This window comes from Petaurus breviceps, unplaced genomic scaffold (genome assembly GCF_028583685.1).
Source record: "Petaurus breviceps papuanus isolate PSGF00001 unplaced genomic scaffold, PetGlider_PUasm1.0 174, whole genome shotgun sequence".
NCBI classification, from domain to species: domain Eukaryota; kingdom Metazoa; phylum Chordata; class Mammalia; order Diprotodontia; family Petauridae; genus Petaurus; species Petaurus breviceps.
This window is the reverse complement of record NW_027185761.1, coordinates 64,753,032-64,771,541: the sequence shown is the minus strand read 5'-3', so window position 1 is coordinate 64,771,541 and position 18,510 is coordinate 64,753,032. Positions and strand designations below refer to the sequence as shown.

Below are 18,510 nucleotides of genomic sequence, written 5' to 3'. Positions count from 1 at the left end.
GGTCATTGCCACCTTTATCCCAGCTAAACCTCCCAGCCCAGGGTGTTCCTGCTGAGGAGGAAGACCTGGTGCCTCTGAGTGGATTTCATTTACCTCAATGGAAAAATCGCCTTTTCAGCAGAAAATGGACAGGACCTGAGCTCAGGGTGGGCAGGGGCTGGTTCCTTTTTGTCTGTATGCCAGCTCCCTAGTCCCTGCCCAGTGGCAGGCCAGAGCTGGTATTTCAGAAATGCTGGTTGATTGAAAAACTCCACATTCTTAATTAAAGGGAACAACTCAGGAGAGCCTGGACTCAGATAACTCAAGGCTTCCTCCCCCACAGCTGACCCCAGTGGACAAATTGAGAACTGAGACCTCCATCTGTCTTATACCTCTTCAGACTGTCCTATGGCAGAGATGGTACCAAACCTGGAGAAATGACTGGAACACAAGTTAGTGGGACACTCCAAATGGTCCTCGAGTAGGGCCAATTGTGCCCCTAAATCATTAGGAATTAATGATAAAATAAGAGGGTTAGAAGAAACAAGCCAATCATTGCTGTGCTTGTCACATTCAAAGCCAGGGACCAATTTTTGGGTAACTGAGGCATGGGGAAGGGTGGCAACAGCAGAGGCCCCTTACCCTTTTCACCTTACCAACCATCCTCTCCTACCCATCGTTCCATGGGGGATTAAATTACTGGCAGCAAGGTAATGAAGTGAAGAGAGTCTTGGGGGTCAGGAAGACCTGAATTTGAACCCAGACTCAGACTCTCACCAGTTGTATGAACGTGAACACAACCTCAGCTGGGAAATGGAACAATGAGAACCCTCCCCTTACAGGGTTTTTTGTGAGGCTGAAATGTGCTTATTTCTATAAAAAGCTTTGCAAACTTTAAGGTTCTATGTAAAGACTAACTACTGTTAAGAAAATTCCTAGAGAAACCTTCTTCTGGGGGTCACTGAGGCCAGAGGGAAGAGGAGGCTGCATCATGAATTATCTGACTCTGCTGCAGCCACCCTAGCTGGTAGCAATCACTGCTTTCTTTGCATCCCCAGGACTTGGCAGAGTGACTGGCACATAGCAGACCCAATATAAATGCTAACTATTACCATTTTTAAGATTATTCTTCTATGGATGGCCTTAGTCAGGCCAGTCCTCCAGGCACTTGTCCTCTTTCCTCTCCATACCCATTCCCAGCCCCCATCTGTCTTCACTCCTGAGGGAGTAAGTGTTGATCAGTTTTGCATTTTTGAAAGATCAATGAGCCTTGACCCAAAAGATCAAAAGTTCTTTAGATTAGGAAAAAATAATGTTTATCAAGAAGATCTGCACTGTCTCCCCCCAAAATCCCCAAATCCCAGTTATTCCTTCCCTCTTCTAGACCTAATACCTTCCTCTAGTCATGGTCCTACTCATTTGGTTACGTGAAAATCAACATTTGCCAGCAGAGACAGATTACCTTTAAAGACACGAGTATAGAAAAGAAACCCAAGAATTGATTAAGATTCATCTGTATTCTTAGGTTCACAGATACAGAGCTGGAAGGACCTTTAGAGGTCTCATTTAGGCCCAGTCCTTTCATTTTACGGATGAGGAAATGAAGACGCATTGAGGTTAAGTGACTTACTCAGGGTCAAACGGATAAGGGTCAAAGGCAGATTGCTGTGGTTCCAAATTCAGCACCCTTTCCACTGGGCCACGCTGCCGCCCTTTTCTCCAGGGGCAGACTAACTTCCTAGATGTCCTAAGCTTGCTTCACTGCTCAGGGTTCCATGCCATGATCCAACCTTAGCATTGCCAATAGGACCAAGTCTGTGGCTGTTAAAACTTGTCAGATCCCCCCAAAGCAGACGGGCCCTAGAAGGGAGAGGGGAGGTGGATTCACACCAGCTGATCTATTCCAGAGAGGCCACTGATTGTCTGCAGCCTGTCTACAGCAGCCAATAGCCACCTCACACCATCTCATTTCTGAGGTCTAGCTCGGTTGAATTATTTATCACCTTTATTCTTTGTAGCATCCCTTCAAATGCATGATTTTCCCAGCACTTCTAAAATCAAGCTAAGAATTTTCCTGGTCCCAGGAGATCAGCAGTGCCTGCTTGAGCAATGCACACACACACACACACAGACACACACACAGACACAGACGCACACAGACACACACAGACACACACACACCTTGAATGGAATCAGTAAACTATGGACGTCTCTGAAAGTTACAACCAGACCCTCCTGGCGGTGCCAATAATATAAAACAGCCTCTGTCTGAGATGCCATGTTTCTGGCCAACGTTTCCCCACTTCACTGCTTTGAAAGTTCTTAGTTTGAGTCCATGCTATGAGGGTAAGTCAACATTTGTCCTGGCCAAAGGCCCACACTGGTTATTTTATTAGTCTGCTACTGGTGAAGCTGGCCCGAGATGAAACACTTGGAATAAATGCTCCTCGGATACTGGAGGTGGGTAGAAGGGCCCAAGCAAGACCTCTTTGACAGGAAGTGACTATTTCTTACCTCGGGCCCAGGGAGAAAAGCACACCCACTCTAGACTCAGTTCCTTTCCAAAAGAGCCAATACAGAGCCTTTAAACCTATTTCAATCATGCCTAGACATGGCTGTGCAGTTTCACAAGAAAGAGGAAGCCAAATGTTTAGCACAGCAGGGCCTGGTTCTAAATTTGCCTTCTGTTCTTTCGGCACAGCTTTTACTCTAGACACCAGGGACCAAATCATCCGGGTTCAACCACTTAGAACAGAGCCTTCCTAGAAAAACAGGAGCTGTATTTGCAAGGCCTCCAGAGGAGCCCACTCCAGTATCAGGAGAAAGGAGAGCTCCAGAGTCCTGCTCCAGGCAGCCAAACCCAACTAACTCCAAGAAAGCTCACTCAGGGGATGACAGACCTGCTAAGGTCTTCTCCGGCCTTGGGCAACCCCAGCAGGAAGTATGACCTGGAGCAGGGATGAAGGCTGCTTCTAAGGCCCCAGAGGTTAGGAATTGTAGTGTCTGGTAGACTTCTCTTAGCAAAGGAGTTCAGGGGTTCCTTTGCCAAGTCATTGGTGGGGGAAATGACAAATGATGCCCTGTTGGCAAATTCTGTCCCTCTTTCCTACTCTTAAAGGGTCTGAGGCAGGTTGTTACAGTCAATTCCTCCTACCTCAAAAGCTCTGGCTCTGGATTCCAGCCCAGAGGGGGCTCAGTGAAGCTGGGCCCAAGGGGAATCTCGTCATAGTGTTTTGACTTGGAAAATACCACAGAACCTCTGAATCCAAGTCTAGCCACAGAAATGCCCCAGACTGGCTTCTCTGACCACCCCGCTCCCCCAGTATGCAGCAAGCCCCTAATTCTCTCTCAGTCTAAAAAAAAAAACCCCAAAATTCCTCTGTTCTATGAGGTCCCTGAGCTACATACCTCCCTTTGGGGACGGTGCCATCATAGCAAACCAGCCAGACTACCCCTTCTGGTCCATTTCCTGACATTTCACAGATTCAAAGAATTTTTAAAAAATCATTTTTATTGATTTCTTGTTTTTATATCACCTAAATTTGTCCCTGTCTCCCTTCTCCTCACTCCACTAGAGAATCAGCATTTTAAACAAAGATTTTTATTAAGAAAAAGAGGAAGAGAAAAAAATCATCAACACTGATCAATATTACAAAATACACAATTCTCCACAATCCATTGCCCACATCTCTCCCCACTCCCAAAGGACAGTGAGTGAGAGTGAGTGAGTGAGAGAGAGAGAGAGAGAGAGAGAGAGAGAGAGAGAGAGAGAGAGAGAGAGAGAGAGAGAGTATATGTGTGTGTGTTTTCATCAGTATAGAATTTTCAAGGTTGTAAAGACTTGCTACCTTGCTCCTGATCTGGGGCAGTTTTTTAAGTAAACTATTCAGAGCTTTTTGCAAAAGCAAAGCCTGGCATCTTCAGATGGATTGAGGGAGGGTCCTCCCTGGGTGGGGCTAGGCTCAGCAAGGAAGAACCAAGCTGGGGGGAGGGAGGGGCTGGAAGCTCTGGGCAGACTGACATACAGCTCTCACCTCTCTCATGCAAAGAGGCTTTGCTGTGCCCAGCAGGGATGGGCTGAAATCCCCTAAAAGCCAATTGGAGGTCGGCCCATGCTGGTCTCCTGGCCAGAAAAGTCCTCAGGAACAAACCTCAAATATTCTTTCAGGCGAGATCAGTTGTCCATGTGGTCTAAAACGTGTTTTTCAGTTCACTCTCAAGTACTTTTGGGACCAGGAGACTGGCATGAGCCAACCTCCAATATGCTTTTAAGGGATTAACAACCCCAGAATAGGCCCAACAGAAAATTTCTGTTCTGAAGGCAGTTAGCTAGATGGCACAGTGGGTAGAAGGCTGCACTTGGAGTAAGGAAGACCTGAGTTCAAATCCAGCCTAAGACATTTACTAGTCGAATGACCTTGCATATGTCACCTGCCCTCCATTTACTTCAGGTTCCACATCTGCCAAATGGGGATGATAATAGCATTTACATGCCAGGGTTGTTGTGAGGATCAAATGATACATAAAGCACTTAGCACAATGTAAGCACTATAAAGATGTAAGCTGTCATATTTATAATAATAATTACATATTAATCAGTTGTTATCATCTGTTATTCTGACACAGCGTGAGGGTGGTTCAGGGTTAGCAAATGGATGTGGGTCCAAGGCGTTCATAGGATCACAGACGTCAAACTGAGTCTACCCCCTCATCCGACAAAGAAGGAAACTGAGTCCTTGGGAGGGAGTCCCTTGACTTGTTTTAGAACAGGAAGTAAACGCCAGGTGAGTTTTGGCCATAGGTCCTGATTCTAAACCCAGCATCCTCCCCCCCGCCCCAGACCATTCATGGATACAGTTGGTGGGACATGGCCACTAGCTGGGGGTTTGTGGAAGATAATTGTACCTTTCCACAAGTCTTCTTTTCCTGACATCCTGGGAGTTTACTGGGAAGTTGGGGGAGGGGGAGCATTGTCTTCATTTCTCCAGAGGAGGGGAAATGGCAGCACTCACAGATCAGAATCTCATTGTCCCTTATTAAGACCGACAGTTTGTCCTGGCTGAAAGCAGGGGATGACCACATTCCTGCCTGTCAGGTGCTCACAGCCAGCAGCAGCTAGAGGAATGGTTCCTGGGAGTGGGGGACAGCTAAGTGTTACTATTTATTCCCATTTTGCAATTGAGGAAACTGAGTCAAATAGAAGTTAAGTGACTTGGCCAGGGTCACACAGCTAGTAAGTGTCTGAGGGAGGATTTGAACTCAGGCAGTCTTGGCTCCAGGCTCAGTGCTCTATCCATTGAGCACTCAGTGCTCTATCCTAGCTGCTTTACCTTTAATAGAAGGAATGATTTTGAGGGCACAAAATGGCAGAAATCTGATCTATTCAGAAACAGAATATACATCCCTTGCCTTTCTCCAGGAAATCAAAGCTGTTATTGTCGCTGTTCCATCATTTCAGATGTGTTCCAATCTTTGTGACCCCGTTTGGGGTTTCCTTGGCAGAACAGTTTGCCATTTTCTTCTCCAGCTTTTTAGAGATGAGAAAACTGAGGCAAACAGGGTTAAGGGACTTGCTCAGGGTCACAGAGCTAGTAAGTGCCTGAGGCTAGATTTGAACTCAGGTCTTCCTGACTCCAGGGTTAATGCTCTATCCCCTCTAGCTGCCTCCAGGAATCAATAAATAAGCATTTATTGAGGGCTTGCTATGTGTTATTTACTATGCTAGGCAATGGAAATACTAAGGAAATCCAATGAAAAACAGTCCCTTCCTTTGAGAAGCTCACAGTGTCATCCAGGTAAACACCATCCACACACGCAGCTCAACACAAACCAATGTGTGTAATCAGTCAGTCAGTCAACGAATGCATTTGATCAGGACAAGACTCGCTAGTTTTCCTGGGGAAGGCAGAGTTTGCAAGGGGTCTGAAAGGAAGCCACCTTGAGAGTCAGGGACTTCCTTCATTTCCTTAGTCTTTCCTTTAGTGAGCTGAGACCACTGCCCACAAAAATGTGATTACTTGAGAAGAGCTGCCAGCCTCTCTGGCCTCAAGAGTGCCAGCACTAAGTTGACTGAAATACAAAGAAAAAAGAAATTCTTTCCTCCCAATGATATCCAGCCACCACCTGCACAAAGGCACTCAGTGAAAAACAAAGGAGTGAGAAGCAGGAGAAGGGCCGAGTGGTTGGGAAGGCTGCCGGGGCCAGGTAAGCCATAACTAACGCCTGTGGCCTCTCCTTGCCCCAATCTCCAGGCCTGATCAGCCCAATGAATAACCCTAAAATGTTCATTCCTGGGGAGGGGGGGGGCCCAAGGCAGACTCTGTCTGCCAGGCAGCCCGGATTCTGCAGCCCCACCATGAGCGCCATGAACTTCGGAGTGCCAGTCGACAGCGGATATTATGAAATGACTTGTCAACAGTGCGAACTGGTTCCCAGCTGGCAACGAGGCACGAGTATCTGTAATCCCCAACGTGAGATTATGTGGGTTATTTCTAACCCTTGGCAATTAATATGCAGCCGGGGATATCATTATCTGCAGCCTATTAAAATTCAGAAGACCAGAGTGTTTGGAAAACTAAAGTCCCCCGAGGCAGTAAAGGCAGAAAGCCATTCTGCTCTGGGCCTGGGGCAGGGCGAATGCATCCAAGAGGGGTGATGCTGGACCACGGCACCTGGCACCTGGCTGCAAGAGCCAGAGCCAACCTGTTCTCTCCTTGTTGCTGCTTGGCTGTGGGATGTCGGGTCAGCCAGTGGAGATCCTGGGGCCAGAAGTGCCAAGAACCGGCGCATCCCCTTGCTTCCTGGCCAGGGACAGTGGGGAGGAGCGTCCGGGCTCCCGGAAGGTCTCCTGTCCCTCACGCAGGGGTCCTTCCAATACTCGGGATCACAGGAGGGCGATGGGCAAGTCCAGTTCACAGGCAGAGTTCTAAGGGGAAGATGTTTTATGCGTGGGCTCCGATGTCCACAGCAGCCACCTGGAGCCACAAAGAGGCTAGGTTTTAATCCAAGAAACATGTTTCTTTTGTCCTCCGTGGCTCAGGGGCTATCCACAGCCACGGCTGCAAAGGAGGGAGGGAAAAGAAAATGATTTGCTCCCTGAAACCTGTTAAATCTCTCATAAGCTGGCCCTGCCTCCAGCGCGCGCGCGCGCGCACACACACACACACACACACACACACACACACACACACACACATCTCTCCAAAGTAGGGGGTCGCTTCCCCTTTGTGGTGCCTTGCCCCCGCCTTTGGCAGAAGGGACCCCTTCTCAGAAGACTGAGATAAAAGAAATAGATAAAAGAAAAGATAAAAGAAAACCCGCTGATTATAAAGAAAGCCAATTATATTGAACACAGTTACCAAAACATTCCAAGTCCCAAGTTCCCGGACTCCCTGACTTCTCTCCACAGCCACTTTTTTTGGGGTGAAGTAGGATCTCTGGGCTCTTGGCTCTAAGAGGGACGAGGCTCAGATCATCAAGAGTGGCTGGGTTCCAAATGGGCCCCGGGCTCCAAGTGGGCGTGTACCCCTTATTGGCTAGAGGGAGGGGGATGGGGGCAGGGTAGAGCCAGAGGCACTGACCCGGGTGTGAGCTGGCTGTGGGGACATTCCCCCCCAGCTCTGCTGGAGACAGAGAAGTGAGAAGTTGCACGGGTCGAACTTTGACCTTGTGGGGTTGCTCACTGGTGCCTTCTACCTCCCCTGGTTTCTCCTTTGCCTTTAGCATATCTCAGAATGCAAGCCCCTCCCCCCCCAGGGCAGGGGCACTTTGGGTTTTCCTCTGTATGTGTCCAGCATACAGTAAGTGCTTGCTGGTTGACACTTCCCTTACATGTCCTCCAGATTTTATTAGACTCATGACCTGGACCCACCAAGTCCAGATCCAGCAGTTCAATGAATGGGGGGCCAAGGACTGGGAGGCCCGGCTGCCTCGTGCAGTAACTAGAAAGTCAGTGCCTGTCTTTGAACCCCTGGCACTTAACATGGTACCTGTCATTGTTGCTATTCAGTCATGTCTAATTCTACATGATAAAAGTCATGAGGTTTTCTTGGCAAAGATGCTGGAGTGGTTTGCTATATTTCCCTCTCCAGTGGTGTCCCCATTTTACAGATGAGAAACTGAGGCAAATAGGGAGTAAGTGACTTACCCAGGGTCACACAGCTAGGAAGTGTCTGAGGCCAGATGTGAACTCTCAGTGAGGATTCCTCCTAACTCCAGGCCTAGTGCTCTGTGCACTGTGGAACCCCCCTAGCTGCCACACTTGGCACATAGTAGAAACTTCATAAATGGAGCAGCTGGGTGGTGAAATAGATAGAACTCCAGACCTACCAGGAAGACACAAGTTCAAATCTGGCCTCAGACACTTACTAGCTGTGTGACCCTGGACAAGTACCTTAAGCCTGTTAGCCTTAGTTTGTCTCATCTGTAAAATGAGCTGGAGAAAGAAATGGCAAACACTCCAGCATCTCTGCCAAAAAAACCCCAGGTGGGGCCACAAAGAATCAGACACGACTAAAAAGGATGGAACAATAACAAATGCTTTTTGACTGACTGATTCCAGGAAATAAAACAGCTGAGGCTCTGACATGTATCTCCAAGACTGGCCAGCCACGGCCATAAGGGATGGATTGCCCCAGGCAACCAGGGTTTTGAAATGCAGCCTGCATGTGCCCTCTGGCTGGATTCTACCAGATTAGAGCCCAGGAGCAGGAAAGGGCCTCGGAGGTCATCTCATCTAAACCCCACATTTTACAGACCAGGAAACAGGTGCTGCGAAGGAAAGGACAGCCCTAAGGTCACATAGGTACTGAGGGCCAGAGGAGAGATTTGAACCTGGGTCATCAATCCCTAATCACCCTTTGTTCATCACAACTGCCCCTCAGCAGATTCGTTCTATCCCTTTCAAATGCCTTCCAAGTATCACTATCAAATCTAAAAAAAAAAAAAAAAAGCCCTAGCATCCTGTTGGTACCAAGTCAGACAGCGGCGGTTGGGCATTTTTCTATCTGGGCTAGGCTGGGGTCTTGTCCTCACTGTTGTCTGCAGAACCCTGAGCTAGGCAGACCACATGCACCTCATTTGACAGGAAACAGGGTTTTTCTTCAACATCTTGCTGCATTTGTGATCTCAACAGCTTTACAACAATTTAGACACAGACCCTCTGGGCCTTCCCATCCCAGGCAACTCTCAATACACAAAAGAAAATCCATAGGTTACAAAGGAAGCCAATTGGGCTGAAATACGATTCCCCAAACATTACAAGTTCGGAGTTCATGGACTCCCTGAATTCTCATCAAGAGCTCCTCTAACACATGGGATCCATCTAACATGATAGACACCTTCCTCTATATCTGTCACAACCAGAGCTTTAACAAATGACTTTGCCCCCAGGAGCCAGTCAGGCAGTCAGGGCTGTGGGACACAAGACCCCAATGAGGGGAGACAGCAGGTCACTTGGGAGCTCCCTAATTTTTTTTATAATTCTTCTAAGATCAGTCGCTTCTGCCCGGTGATGCAAAGTTCTGTCTGCACCCTCTAAATATCAGCATTCTGAAGCAGAGGACTGACTGCTCCACCTTAGTTATGGCTCTGTGCAGTTGGGTTCTTCCCCAAACTATTGTTAATCGGCATTACTCAGTTTAAGTTTTTGTGTGATTTGCTGACATTCACCATCACTGGAAGAATACTGGGGGCCTTTATTTTAGGGGCAAGCTCAAGGCCTTTTTAGCTACTGGTCAAAGTTAGGGGCATTCACTGCTGAAAAACTGCCAGGCTGGGTTTTTTGGGGATTGTGGTGATTTTTGTCCTCTGTCTCTTCACTGAATTCTCTCACCAGGCAGAACCAGCTTTTTCACATGTTTAGCTAAAGGGCCTCTGAAAAGAGAAGCACTTTAGTGAAGAATCGGAGATTCCAAAGACAGCTTAAGACCAGTTTTATCTATTTGTCCTCAGTCTGTTTCTGAGGCAAGAGCTGTGGGCGATGGCTATCAGGGCAGGCTCGCCAGCATCGGGCTGCAGCCACTGCCTCCGGTTCCCTGGTCTGGAACTGCCAATGCCATCCCTCTGTTTCAAAAACCATTCTTTTAATGGAAAATCTACACACGTGACTGGATCTGAAAAAAAATATATGCACACACATATATGTATATACTCTGATAGATTATATTCACTATATATTCAGACACATTTCTATGCACATAAACACACTTATTTATATATGCACAGTCATGCCATGAATTTATTTTTTAGTCCAAATCTATTTCCCATCAGGCCTACTTGACAAATATAATCTTTCTAGTTAAGTAGTGACTGTTAACTCTTTTTATATAGTGGCCAATCATATCTTTGTCCAACCTGAAATGAAACAGATTTTTTCTTGAAAGTTTTCTTAAGACAGAAGGGAAGGAATGAAAGGTGGGGGGTGAGGGGGTGGGAAAGGGACTAGGGGTGATTTCAGATAAAACTTCATCCCTGAAGATTAAGGGAAAAAACCCACCCACTTTCCTTTCCTTTAAACTGATACCTCTTGGGGTAAACCTAACTCCAGAGCTTTGGACACAATAAATGATTTTTGCCTTTACATTGAATGGAATGGCTGAGGACCTGGGCTCTAAGCCTGGTTTTTGTAAATCTCCTGAGTTCTGTGAGAACCCAACCTCAGTCATTCCACTACCAGTCCTGGAATGTTGTGGGACATGCCCCAGATTCGAGGATTTCCCTGGGAGTCTCACTTAAAAATCTTAGGGTGGATTTCAAATATTGGGACTTTTAAGGAAAAAGCAAAGTGTGGCGTGCTGGCAATTCAACATAAAGTCAGATCCACGGCCTTCAAATACAACATTCCTCTCACCACACTTAATACAGGACCAACTTTGAATACTCTTTATCTCCCCCACATTGGACCAGCCTCAGCTGATCGTGCAGAATGTTGGCCAAGCTTCAGGTGAATGTGAAAGCCCAGACTGCCCTGAGCACCTCCACCCATGCCTCCTGTTTGGGCCCTCTCCGCCCTGGCAGCCGTCCTGATTAAGATCACAGGCAGGCAGCTTGTCCAGTTAGGATTCTAATTTATGACGGCGTACTCTGGGGAAGGGCGGTGACGGGCCAAGTTTCTGGGGAAGTCAGATCGTTTAGCCCAACTATCTCAGCAAGCAGGAGTGGAGCCCTTTCCTCTGGGCTGCTGACCTCGGCCTCTTGTTCTTTGGTCCTTCCTCCTGGGGACCCTCCAAGTTTATAAACTTGACTTTCAGATGAAATACTGCAGCAGCAGAGGCCGGTTAGCAGGATCCTACCCTGATTTTCTTTTAGGTTCTGACATGCCCACGTTTTCATTTAATTCAGCAGGGAGGGTAGACTTTCGTCTCTCTTCTCTTCACCTCTCTGTCTCTTCCTCCCTCTCCCCACCCCATCCCCTCTCCTGGACCTTCAGGAAATCCCATACTTCTCCCTTCTTTTTGCATACAGTACATGTACACAGGTCCAAGAAAACCACAGTGAGCTCAGGTGGGAAAATCAGCTATCATAGTTTGGAAAGTCCAAGAGCTAAATGAAGATCCTTTTAGGGATTTCTTTGTATTTTCATTTGTTTCCATCCAGCTCAACTCTTACTTTAACCACGGCAAGCCATAACACATAGAGGTTGACTGGCCTCATGGGTCACCATCAGCTAACCTCCCTATCCTTTCCTGCTAGCACAAAGGTGTCTTTTTCTGCCCACACTCAAAGGTCAAACCACACGGTCCCTGAGATCCTTTTAATCCATCACTCCAAGTATCTATTGATACTTTCAAGTCTAAGAGACCTTAATAATCAGGACCAACACTGATGTAGGCCAGGAGAAGGGGCTCAGTCACAGTCTCTGGGAGATATTGGACCAATCCCTCGATTCCTCTGGGTGAGCCTTGGGCCCTCATGGAAGTCATTAAAACCCTAGATCCTGGAACCTGCTGCTTCTGTGGCCTACATTTGTCCCCAGTGCTCAGCACAGTGTCTGGCAAACAGCAGGAACTTAATAAATGTTTTTTGCTTGATTGTTCTAACTGGTCCAACCACTTACAGACAGACACAATAATCCTAACTCCAGGTGAGGCCCCTGACTGTTTCCAGATTTTGAAAGAAGCATTGTCTTCCAGCAACCAGAAAGGACAAGAGATCATCTCCATGGCCAGCCTTTTAAAGCTAATAACCCAGGACCCCCGAAAATGCAAATCCTTAAATGCTGCCCATAACAAATTCTACCTAAATGGAAACAATTTCATTCTCTGCCCTAGGTTAGGTTCCCCTCCCCCACTGACACACATGTCATTAATGATGGTTAGTGAGTCCTGAGCTTGGTAAAAGCAGGACCTGACCAACATTTTGTTTTCATTGAGTTGTTATAAAAACAGTGGCTCCATTCCAAGTTTTGCAGGCAAACAATCCTTTGAGAAGAGATACAGAATGCCGAAGTATCAATGAGAGGGGAGATCTTCTGAGTCTTGAAATGACTCTGTATTTCGCTTGGAAGAACAGACACTCACCACACGGATTTTGCATAAGGCCTGACACTGGAAGAAGTGATACACAGAAATGACCAGAATCCCTTGGCTAATACCCAAATCCCCAGAGAATGCAATTGTCTCCACGGGGCTTTCCCCTAGTGATACCTTGGCCAATATGAGCCCTTTGACTCAACACAATAACCAAGGTTCACCTTAGGAATCTGAAGGCATAGAAGCTCAAATAATTCCTCGGAAATCTATGGTGCTATCAACGGGCCCCAATCCAGGCTTCTAAGAACTGAAAGGGTGTTGCCCACTTGGAGATTTTCTGGGAAGATGAGTATGATGGGCACAAAGCACAGACTGACCAGTTGAACCCTTAGCCTGGGCATAGAAAAATCTTCCCCTGAGCTAATTGTGAGAGGTATGTCCCCTGTGCCTAGCACAGTGCCCACATGCACACAGCAGGAGCTTAACAAATGCTTTTTGCCGGACTGATTGTCTAACATACAAAGAGAAAGCCAAACAAGCTTTTAAAATGTAATGTTTTATAGCACTAATTATTATAAAATCATGTGATAATATTTTATGGCCTATTGACATTATTCATGACATAGTTTTCTCTTCTTTCTTCGAGTTGATTATGCAGCCTTTGAGGTTATTGAGGGCGGTGGAAAAGTAAAGCCAACATGTATTCAGTGTCTCCCCATGTGCCAGGCACTGCTAGGCTCTGGGCACACAAAGACAAGGATGAAACAACAGCTGCCCTGGTTGAGTCTAAATACAAGATTAAATATAAAAGATATGCAAAGTGATTTCTGGGTTCAGGGCAGTAGCCCTTGGGGAATCATTCTACCACTCTGGGATTACTTTATGACTTTTGGCCAAGTCCTTTGACCACTCTGGCCTTCTGTTTCCTCACCTGTAAAACAAAGGAGCTTTGGCTTCAAGGATCCCATCAAGCTGACATTCTAATCTTATGGCAAGATTCCATCCTTCTGAAAAAATGGCACCAAGCAGCAAAATGGAGAGCTGCCCATGCTGTTCCTTATCTTAGATTTACTGAGTAGACCACAAATGGCTTCCAGAGAATCAAAGGGGTTTTAGTTGGAAGGGATCAATCTGAACTTAAAATACCTGGAAAAGCACCATCAATCTAACTTGGCCAGGCAGGTGAGCCCACTGCCTCTCAGAGCAGCCCATTGTACATGAGTGAGCTGCACTGGGAAAGGATGGGCTCCCCTTCCTGGGAGTTCTAGCAGGATGCTCTCCCAATGTCACACCTACATTTACCTCTTCATTAGTTTGATTCCTTTCCTACACACTGTCCTTCAAACACTTGAAGACAGCCATCGTCTGGTCCCTAAGTTGTGTCTTCTTTTGCCTAAATATCCCCAGTTTATTCACCTCTTTCTCCTATGGCAATCCTCTTCTTCTCCCACAGAAGACATTCTAATCCCTATCTCTGCATCTTTGCAAAGGCTGAGCCCCATGACTGGAATGTTTCTCCTCCTCTCTTGGCCTCTTGGAAACCCTCGCTGCCTTTAAGAGGCCTTCCTGATTCCCCCAGTGTGGCAGCGAATTCTCCTCTTCCCTCCCCAACTAATATAGCTGCTTCTTGCAGGGACACCATTTCTTCATCTGTAAAACAAGGAAGTGGGACCCCATGGTCTCCAGTTTCTTCCAGCCGTAGGCCTCTGTTATGCCCAAGCAGAACGTAAGCTCTTTAAGGTCAAGGAACAGCTGGCTTTTGTATAAGCATTCATAGCTCATCTTCTGTAATTTAGTAAGCAGTACATACTGATTAGTTAAATAATTACTTAGTAGATATTTATTGATTGAACCAATCAAGGCCCTTCAGCATTCTGGCTGCCCTCTTTTGGAAACTCCCCAACTTATCAATGTCCTTCCTAAATTGGAGTGCCCAGCATGGGACATAATATCACAGGTGTGGTCTGATCAGGGCAGATTATAGCGGGACTCTGACCTCAGCTAGCCTGTGCTTACCGCAGCCCAAGATTTCATTAGCTTTTCTGGCTGCCAAAGCACATTGATGATTCATGTGGACCTGCAATCCACTAAGACCCTCAGATCTTTCTCAGACAGACTAATGTCTTCCTCATATTGCACTTGCGAAGTTGATCTTTGAACCCCAAACTCACATTTATTCCCTGTTCAATCTCATCTTATTGTAGTTAGCCTGTATTCTGGCCTTCCAAAACCTTTTTTTTTGGGGGGGGGGTATCAGCAGATATCAAGTGTGTCCTAGCTGTTCCTCCCAATTTGGTATCACAAGCAAATCAACAGCCATGCTATTTATAATCCATCCTAGTCAATAAATGACTAGGATGATAATAATAAATGACATCCTATCAATAAAAATGTCAAGTGGCACAGGACCAAGCACAGATCCCTGTGGACCTCCACTGGAGACTTTTTTTTTTTCAAGTTGAAATCAATCCATTAATGCCCACTCTTCGAGGCTGACCATCCATCCCACTGCTGGATTCAGTTCTGAATCTATCCAACTGTATCATTACAGAGGCCATATCTTTCCAACCTAGCTTCCCAGCAGCATGAGATACTTTATCAAATGCAGCACTGAAATCGTGTATCCTTCTGATCTACATATAAGAGAAGCAACCCTGTTTAAAAAAAAAAGAAAAAGAAAAGGCTATCCAGTGAGACATATCCTGTTTTCACACAGGCCCTCTGTGAACACTGCCTCTTCATCTAAATGCTCACCAACTAGCAAACTGACTCGTATGAGAATAGATTGAAAGCTGAAAGGGACCCTTGTTTTATAAATAAAATGAGGTCCAGGGATGTTAAGCAATTCATCTAACTAAAGTCACTCCAGGTAATAAGCATAGGCCTGGAATCTGCACCCAGGGCATCCTACTACCCAGTTCTCTTTCTGAGAAAATGACAGTCTAACTCATGACCATTTGATAGGAAATATCATGTTCTGGAAACAGTATTATCAGAGGGAATTTTTTTTTCCAATAACATAGCTAGGCTTTAAATGATTAAAACATAAATCCATTTTCTCCTGGAAACAACTAAATAAAAATGCCACACCCATGGATTGGCCCCCACAACTGGGTACCAACTTCTAAGATCACACACTCTTAGGCAAATGATGCTTATACTTTCTTGTGCCATTTCCCAGAAGGGATAGGCATCAACTGCGTGGCAGTCAGTAACAACAACAAAGATCAAAACTTCACAGCCAAGCTTCTCTTGACCAAACACAATAGCTGAGAATGAAAGCAGATACTGAGTGACCTTCATGTGTGCTCTACAAAGGAAAGAAAGGCAAGAAATGGAGGCTCAAGGAAAGAAACCCATTTTACCATGGCAAACCATCATCAAGGGCGCAAAGGGAAGCCTCATGAGAGGCATAGTAAGCAGAAGCCAGCACTGAAAGCAGGGAACGTCCTATTTTCTTAGGGTCTCCCCCTACCAAGAACCTATTTTCCTTGATGTTATGGGCTCATCACTTCAGTTAGGAAAATGATAAATCATATGAGATACTATAAACAAGAAAATGATATCTCCCTTGCATAAAAATTAATGCCCAAGGCTTAATTTTGCTTTAAAATTATCCTTTTTGAAAGACAGATCCAGTAATGATGCTGGATTTTCAAAGGAATTTATTTTGTCATTTTTCTGTACTGAGGACACCTAGTGGCAGAAAACTGCATTGCCATTTGGTTATCTGCTCAGTAGGAAGTAACCTGACTTCACACAGGTTGTCACAAAACCTTTTTGGGATGCCCTGTATTGTTCTGTAGGACAGAAAGCTATGAAACGTTTACTCCATAGTCACTTCAGCTTCTTTGCCCAGTGTCGCCTCCATCTGTCAGAGCACAAAGCCGTTTCCTGGTTGTGATGCCAAGGGCTGGAGTCTGGAGGAGTAATGCATAAACTCAGATTTCTAAAACTGGCCTGAAAAGATGTTACCCGTCCCGCTATGAGATTCTTCCAGAGGTTCTCTGCAGGGACCCCTCCAAAATAACATAAATGGGGGAACATTGGAGTCTGGGTCCCAGGAGCAAAGAAAACTATCCATATTAAATATTACTAATAATAACAACTAGCAATCATATGGTTCTTTAAGGCTTCAAAAAACTTTACAATTATAATATCAAAACATTCCTGGGAGTTGGGTGCCGTTGTTACCTCCATTTTACAGACAGGGAAATCAAGACAGAGCTGAAGTGACTTGCCCAGGGCCATAGCTAATAAAGTTGTCGGAAGGATCAGAACTCTGGTTTTCCTGAAACCAGTTTCAGTTGTTGCAAACAAGATTCCGAGGCAGCAAAGCTTAGTGAGTGAGAAGGCTGAAACCACTTGGGTTCAAGTACCATTTCTGCCCCAAGCAAGCCAACCCCTCCTGTTCTCCAGCCTGCCCTAAGATAGTACAGAGCTGCCTCGTCAGAGAGCCGCCCCCCCCCCCCATCAATGCAGCCCCAAGGTCTGGAGCTTGCAGGGTTCAGAGATCTCATTTTCTTCCATTTGTTGCACTCTCTTAAAAGTGAAGGAGCTCCTTTCTCTGAGCCTTCAGGTAATAAGGAAGAAGGGGAGTCAAACTTGAAGAACACCTCTCAGGGAGGGGCGGGGATTTCTGCCATCCACCTTCTCTTGCTTCTGCTCAGGGTGAGAGTGTTAGCTCCTTCAGATATGAGCCCCCCCCCCCCCCAAAGCTCATTAGGAATATTCCAAATAGGAGCCCAGGGCACTAGCTCCAGTAGAATTAAAACTAACATTTTGTGCACATGTGTAAAAATCTAAGGATAAACTAGCAAAAAAAGGTGGGGGGGGAGAAGAAAGTTTCTTCTTAATGTAACATAAGAAGATTAATTAAAATTAAAATAAGGGAGAGTTGGGATGCTTTTCTACATGGAAGACTCCTAGCTGGGGACTGCTGGCAGTTATGAATCTTTGATGGGGCCCTGAGGAATATACATAATTTAGAGAGACAGAACCAGGAAGCTCACCAAGGCCTTTGGAGCCAACCTGGTGGGATGGATCACACTCACCCCCCCCCCCCCCATGCCCCCAAAGCTCAGGGAGGGCAGGGCCCCGCCCACTTTTGTCCATTTAGCCTCAGGTGTCCAGCCTAGCGCTGAGCTCAGCACAAAGCAGGGGCTTAGGCAACGATGCTTGACTTGAATTAAATGTATGTGGTGGCCATGCTTCCAGGATGTGTGTTGACCACTGATCTAAAGACGAGGAAATGACCGGCCAGGCCACAAAGGGGCCCCTCCGGTATATTCACAGTGATCCCCGGCCCAGGTCTAGCAAGAAGGAATGCCCTGGTCTGTCTCCTTCAAGCCACTCCAACAGGGAAGAAGCCCCCTCCCCCTCTCCCTCTGGGCTTTCCAAGGAAAAGGGAGCAGAGGGCAGAGCCCGAACCAAACCAGCCTCTCCGGAAGATCCAGGGCCCAGGGGCAGCCCTTTATCTCTAAAAGATAAGGATTCGCCCCACAGTCCCATTTCCCACTGGTCCCCCTCCCTTTCCTCGCTCTGGCTGGGCCCTCCATTTACAGACAACGGGCTATCGTTCACTTGCCAGCACAGGACCAACGGTATTAACTGCACCTGCCACTAGGAGAGCGGGGCCCCTGTTTGCTCAGTGGTTTGCAAACAGGACCCCCCAGGAGGGTCTGCAAACATCACCCTTCCTTCCTCCCAAATCCCAACCAAAGGAAGTCCAGGATGAGATGAGCTGGGCACACCTTCCCCCTCCCCCCACATCTGGCTTGGGCGATGCAAGCAGAGAGGGGCACTCCTCGGCCCCCTCGGGCCGGCCAGAAGCACGGAGAGCCGGCATGGGCTGGCAGGACGCCGGCGGGGCCCGAAGAAAGGGGTGGCTCTAGGGGGTCTTCCATGGTGAGTGAGAGTGTGCCTAGGGAGGGAGGGAAAGAGAGGGAGAGGGACGAAAGGGGGAGAAAGGAGTGTGTGTGTGTGTATGTATGAGACAGAGAGTGTGTGTATATGAGAGAGAGAGAGAGAGAGAGAGAGAGAGAGAGAGAGAGAGAGAGAG

At 46.8% G+C, this 18,510-nt stretch overlaps 1 protein-coding gene across 2 annotated transcripts in view; it reads right to left on the bottom strand.

The window, feature by feature from the left end:
• The window catches only part of ARHGEF3 (Rho guanine nucleotide exchange factor 3), a 287,829-nt gene that overhangs the window by 51,364 nt on the left and 217,955 nt on the right, over window positions 1–18,510 (bottom strand). The window lies entirely within an intron of this gene.